This window comes from Carya illinoinensis, chromosome 10 (genome assembly GCF_018687715.1).
Source record: "Carya illinoinensis cultivar Pawnee chromosome 10, C.illinoinensisPawnee_v1, whole genome shotgun sequence".
NCBI classification, from domain to species: Eukaryota; Viridiplantae; Streptophyta; class Magnoliopsida; order Fagales; family Juglandaceae; genus Carya; species Carya illinoinensis.
The window spans coordinates 38,411,517-38,417,743 of record NC_056761.1 but is presented as its reverse complement, the minus strand read 5'-3'; the positions used below and the strand labels follow the sequence as shown (position 1 = coordinate 38,417,743).

Here is a 6,227-nt window from a genome sequence, read left to right as displayed (position 1 = left end):
GGTGTTTGAGGTAAATTGTGATGCATCTAGGGTTGGCATTGGTGGTATTTTGAGTCAGATGGGCACCTAATAGCCTTTTTCAGTGAGAAGCTATCAGGATCAAAGAAGAATTATTCCACCTATGACCTAGAGTTTTATGTCATAGTTCAATCCCTAAAGCATGGGCGTCACTACCTAATACAAAGGGAGTTCATTCTTATCATTGATCATGAGGCCCTAAAGTACATCAATGGCCAACACAAGCTGAGTAGACGGCATGCCAAGTGGGTGGCGTACTTGTTGTAGTTCACATTTATGCTGAGACATCAAGCAGGGAGTCTGAACAGTGTCGCAGATGCACTAAGCCGTTGTACGCTACTCCTCACCACCATAGAGATTGTGCGTTTACATGGTGTTCCTCGATCAATCACTTCAAATCGTGACACCAAGTTCATGAGTCATTTCTAGAGGAGTTTATAGGAGAAACTGGAGATACAGTTAAATTTCAGCAGTACCTACCACCCCCAGACAGATGATCAAACCGAGGTTATGAACTGGAGTTTGGGCAACTTTTGAGGTGTTTGGCAGGAACTAAACCGAAGCATTGGGATTTGGCGTCACCTCTAGCAGAATTTTCCTATAACTGATCAAAGAACAAAACCACAGGAATGAGCCCATTTGAGATTGTCTACGGTTAGAATCCATCCGGGGTGCTAGACTTAGCCCCTATTTCACGTGTAGGTCATTTGAGTCCTAAGGCAGATGAGATGGCAGAACATCTTCGAGGCATCCATGAGCAGGTGAAACTGGTCATTCACGAGAGCAATGCCAAGTATAAGTTTCAGGTCGACAGTCATTGTCGTCAAGTACTTTTTGATGTTGGTGATTTTGTTTGGACATTATTAACTCGTGATTGTTTTCCTGTTGGAGAGTATAATAAGCTTAAGGAGCAGAAGATTGGACCCTATGAGATTCTGCAGAAGATCAATGATAATGCCTACAGGCTGCATCTCCCCAGCCATTTGAGGACTTCTAATGTCTTTAATGTGAAACACCTGAGTTTTTGTTTTGTGGATTCCAATGAAGCTACTGTGAACTTGAGAACGAGTTCTTTCCAACCGAGGCGATTGATGCAAGAAGATTCGAGTCAGATGATGCTAAGTTATCAGATGGCACATTGAATGCACTGAGATACCTTAAGTTGGTAGATCAGAGCAAAGATGACAGGTCATCGTGATCTTTTCCTAATTGTGGTAGTTTTGGATGCATTTCGGTATTTTGGTCATAACTTTGGCTACGGGGTATCAGAATCGCACATATGACCCCAATTCAGAAAGTTTTTTTCGGTGGGCCACCTAGCTATGCTTGGCAAGCATCTTTTTCGAAGTTAAAATTCACTATTTTCTCTTCCGAATCATGATTTTTAGTTAGTTTTTTCCTTTTATGGTAATATTTCATTTATCATTTAGGAAGTGATTCTGAACCAAATTTGAGCTAGATTTTTGGCAAATTACTTCTTTTGTTACGTATTTAATTTTGATATGATTATTGAATTTTGCTATTTTTGGTAAAATTCTGATGATGACGATTTTCAGCTATACAGCCATGCTTGTGGGCTGATTTTCGACATTTGTTTATTTGATAATTTTGAATTGAACATTAGAGATGTTTCTCTGTGTTTTTGGACGATTCTCTTGTGTTCTTCCCTGTGAATTTTTTGTTGAGACTAGCCTGCTAATCGCAATTCTATCCAGCGTCAACTTACCTTTCAATATCAGCTGAAACCATTTTAACCAGCACTGCTCTTCTTGTTTTTACCACTATACATATATAGGAGGCATGCCCAAAGATACCAGGATATTATGCTGGCTTTTAAAATAGGCATTTTGGGTTGACTAGATCTAAAAAGCAATTTTGTGATTTTAAATCTAATATATTGCACAGCTTTAAAATCACTACTAAACTTACCAGTATTTTCTACAAGGAATATGATGTTAAAGTAATACTACATACAGTCGTGGAGTGTGCAAACGATTAAAAAATTAGTTTTTTTTATGTAGATCCCATATTAATTCACTTTTTTCAAAAAGACTGAGTAACGCTTGCACAACCATGACTGCAAATATCATTTCTCATGACGTTATATGTGCAATGCTCAACATATCAGAAAATAAAAACCATAACCAAGTAGCAAGCCAGAAAGCTTTCCTAGAAAACATGAGAAACCGATTCAATATGCCATCCAAGCAACAGCCACAGTTAAAGGCCAATGATATATATACCACAATGTTTAATTGTGTCATCGATACATTAATCATAGCGCCATAATATCCAGGAAAAGAGAGAAATTTTTGTTGGTATTATATATAGGATTCCACAATCCTAGAGAATTGTAATTTACAGGCTGATCAGGCAGACCGGCAGGGCTCCGGATGATTTCCTTCTGATCGAGTGGTGCTTTCAGGCTGTGTTCTGGGACACTGTTGCCTTAATTATGTCGCTTGTATCTTCTTTCCTTGCAGCTGATCTTGTTATGTCACAAAAGAAAGAGTAAACTTAATTACATTCTAATCTGGAGAGCGTAACATGAAACTGACATTCATTGGAATAATGAAACCCAAGAAACACTGAAGGGTTGCTACGAGGAAAAAACTCATATATAGAATTATAGGCAAAAAATTTTCAACCCAATTTGCTTCGATATATTCCAATGCGAATAATTTCCAATCTTTTGAATGAGTTCGAGGAAGGGAATTTCATATAATCTGAAGTTAAGATCATGGTGGTTGGATTGATAATCAAAAAGTAAGAGTGCTTTAATGATGCATGCTCACTTTTTGTCAACCTGTACTGGAGAGAACCCATTATTATTTCCTGAAAAAGGAAAAATACTCTCTTTTCAATTTTCCAATGATGTAATTAAAGTCGCTTTTCCTTTTCTCATCCTCATAATAATTATAAAAATAAAATAAAAATTGTCGGTTCAAAATTAAATAGCTAGGGTGTCGTCTCTGAAGTACTGATCTAAAGTCTGCAATGTGATCTGTGTCTTGAGCCTTTTTTTCTTAATGAAATTATAATGACTTAAAAACAACTATGTCTGATCTTATACGCCTGATCGAACCGTATATTTGGATAGAAAACAAGTACATGAGTACTGTATGACATGGCGGGCCAGCAACAATAAAGGCTGCTTTTTGACAGTAGAAGAAGAATTAATAAGCTGGGGTACCTTTTGTCCCTTTAAAGATGAAAATTGAGACTAGTGTTTTTAAACATACTCAGATTGTTAAGTGATTAATACATATTTAGCAAGAAAATATTATTCAGTGTCTATTATTTGACCATCATTACTTTATCACCGATTGTATTGTCTTTACACCGATCGACGCCGTCTGCTTTTATTTACTCATGATTCTATGCCATATATCAGTACTGGAACCCCGGCTTCAATCTCCATGCAGGAGATCATCTTGTGTTGAAAGCAAGGAATGAAGAAATTAGAAGTGAAAACTGCATACGTGAACTAACTTCAAATTAAGTTTCAAACTGATCCGATCTTTGAGTTGAAAAAAGAAAGAGAAAAAGACTCTTTGATTGGGAACAAAACGAAAAATTACATGCGGGTTAGAGATCAGATAGAGCTAGAGGTAGGTAGATGCTATGCATGTAACTTTTTCCAGTGTCACGCTAACGTGGATCATGAGAAGGAGACTTATTGTAGCTGAAAAGGATGCAATAGAGACATAAAGAGTAATTTTTGTACTGTCTCCTGGGTGGTGGTGCCCAATAGCCTATATAGGACCATCACCAATCACTTTTCTCGGGAAAAATGTACCTTTATTTGCTAGATATATATCTCTTAGCTGATTCACAGTCGTCATTATAGTCCAAAGAACGCTAGCTACAATCTCTAGTAGGCCAAAAAAGGAGGATGAAGAAAAATAAGTGCAAAAGAAAAAAAGTGATAAATAATGAAAATTAAGAGAAGATCAGAACCACTTTTACCTTCCATAATCAATTGGACCTCTCGTCAAAATTAGCTGAAACTTGCTATCAGGCATCCTTATCGGCTGGATATAAAAAAGATAACAGAAGTGTAAATCTCAAGAAAAATAAAACTTGGAAGATCTTCTTCCTAACCAAGTATTTACAGGGATATACATTGAAGCATTCATTAAGATTCTTTTAATTGAGCTTTAATATATATGAAATGATCGAACAACGTCATCATGTTATATTTTCTCTTTAATCACAGGTAATTAACTAAGAGTGTAGAAATTAATAGAATTAAAATAAATAATCAAAATTAATCACAAATATAGTAACTAATTCAAGAAAGTAACTTGGAAATTAATCTAAATATATATGATAGATTTAAATGATTCTCCTCCAACCTGCAGTCTGCTCTCCCTTCATCTTGTTCCCTTCTTTAGGTTACTTTGCTGTCAATCATATTGCATTGATTTCGATTGCTCAGATACAGTCAGCATTTCCTGTAAAAGTTATATATAATTTATATAGCCGCGATGGTGAGAATTTGCAAATATTTTACTCCTTTCAAAACCAGTGGGAGGCAAAAGTGAAACAAAAAAAAAAACAATTAGAGGGGAATTTAAAATGGCAATGCGTGGTTCTCAAACATCAGGACTACCGTTTTCTTCCTACTGTCGTTTGAATTTAAAATCAGACGAGAAAAAAAAAAAAAAAAAAACACAGAAAGACATCAGATCAGAGAGAGAGAGAGAGAGCATGTGTTTTGACAATGGTTTCAATAATCGAATGAAGAAAAATTAGTATATAGATAGATTATATTTCTTTCAGCCTTTATACATGGAATTAATGTGCATATTGATCATCAATACTAGGTTATCAGCATATATCTAATTTATAGAATCTTAACCAAAACCTAATAATGCATATATAATTGGCTGGAAACGTATATAAACACAAACACTGAGTGAATGCAAACAGCATTCTTTGTGCGTTTAATTCGTATTTATCTAATTAAAAATCGTTCTATCAAGTTATCAACCACAAACACGCGCACAGAGAGAGAGAGAGAGAGTATCAAAATGGAACTTAGTGCTAGATGGTCAATTAACAGTGCCCTTCATCATTTCTTAAAAGATTCGGATTCTTTGATGAATGACACCATATCTTAATAACATCCAGTTAATGGTTATCCACTAAGCGCGGCCATGACCTTGTTGAAGGATCACCCATTAATATATACACGATATTCCCCATATTCAATCCGTGCTTAAAAGAAAAAGATTCTTGAAATAATTATATATGTTACTAGTAGTCTAGTACAGCTTTTGACACTTCTCAAACGATATGATGTTAAAAAATCTGTAATATAAACAGATATAATAACTGAATTTCCCAACATGGTGGTGAACTATGTTGGCCCTGACTCACCCGAAACTTGAAGCTTCTGTAAATATCGGAGTTTCCCACCAATTCTTCGAGGGAGGATGCTTTTCTGGGATAGTATTCCTGGCTCTTGATGCCAACAAACATATATAAGGTGCTGTGGTCATGATGGGGAAGACGGGCACATGAAGAACTAACTCACAGGAACGATCGAAAACCATGATCTGTGAATAAATCAATAAAGGAAAGATTCATATATGTATATATATAACTCCAGCCAAGAAATATCATGTGTATGTTCAGTGGTGCGTGCGCTCATGAGTTAGTAATGCACGTGCCCTGCTTCTCCATCTTGCTCAACACACACCTTCCTGATCTCCTGCCACAACTAGCTAGCCCGATTGGAGGTACAAGTTCTCATGACTTGATCTCACACCAAGAAGAGAGAGAGAGGTCTTAAAATGGTGAATCTGAGTCACCCCATATGCAAATTGTTATCCTGCTAATCCACTCATTTATAACAAAAGGCAAATGAGATCAATGGGTTTAAAAGGTGGGTATGGAGTAAAAGGTGGGTATGGTGTAGGAAATGAAGGGCTAAGTTGGGTGTGGACCATGAGTTTGCAAACCCAGCAGTTTTGTCACAACTAGCCCCAATAAGACAATTAGGTTCACTATGCCAAGTAAATTACAAGTATGCCCTACATTTGAGAAGAAAATCTTTGTTTTATGTTGAACCACCTGAGCAGCACTTACCACTACAAAGCTTGGTTTCAAAGCTTAATTTGTTTTTCATAATCTGGATTTCTTTTAGCACCTCCCCATTTGTTTATTAACTAATATCCTGAAAAATTTGAAGAGTAAATACT

General features: G+C 36.3%; 1 long non-coding RNA gene across 4 annotated transcripts; it reads right to left on the bottom strand.

The window, feature by feature from the left end:
* Nucleotides 1-2,220: 2,220 nt before the first annotated feature.
* LOC122278878 lies at nucleotides 2,221-5,948 on the bottom strand. 4 transcript variants are annotated; one of them, XR_006229372.1, is made up of 5 exons: nucleotides 5,404-5,948; nucleotides 4,377-4,475; nucleotides 3,988-4,052; nucleotides 3,818-3,892; nucleotides 2,221-2,506 (listed from the first exon to the last, which is right to left on the bottom strand). It is a non-coding gene; the product is annotated as an uncharacterized LOC122278878 (long non-coding RNA). The 4 variants fall into 4 exon arrangements; XR_006229371.1 differs by lacking the exon at nucleotides 3,818-3,892 and having other exon boundaries at nucleotides 5,404-5,947; XR_006229370.1 differs by lacking the exon at nucleotides 2,221-2,506 and having other exon boundaries at nucleotides 3,487-3,892; nucleotides 5,404-5,946.
* Between the last annotated feature and the right edge of the window lie 279 nt (nucleotides 5,949-6,227).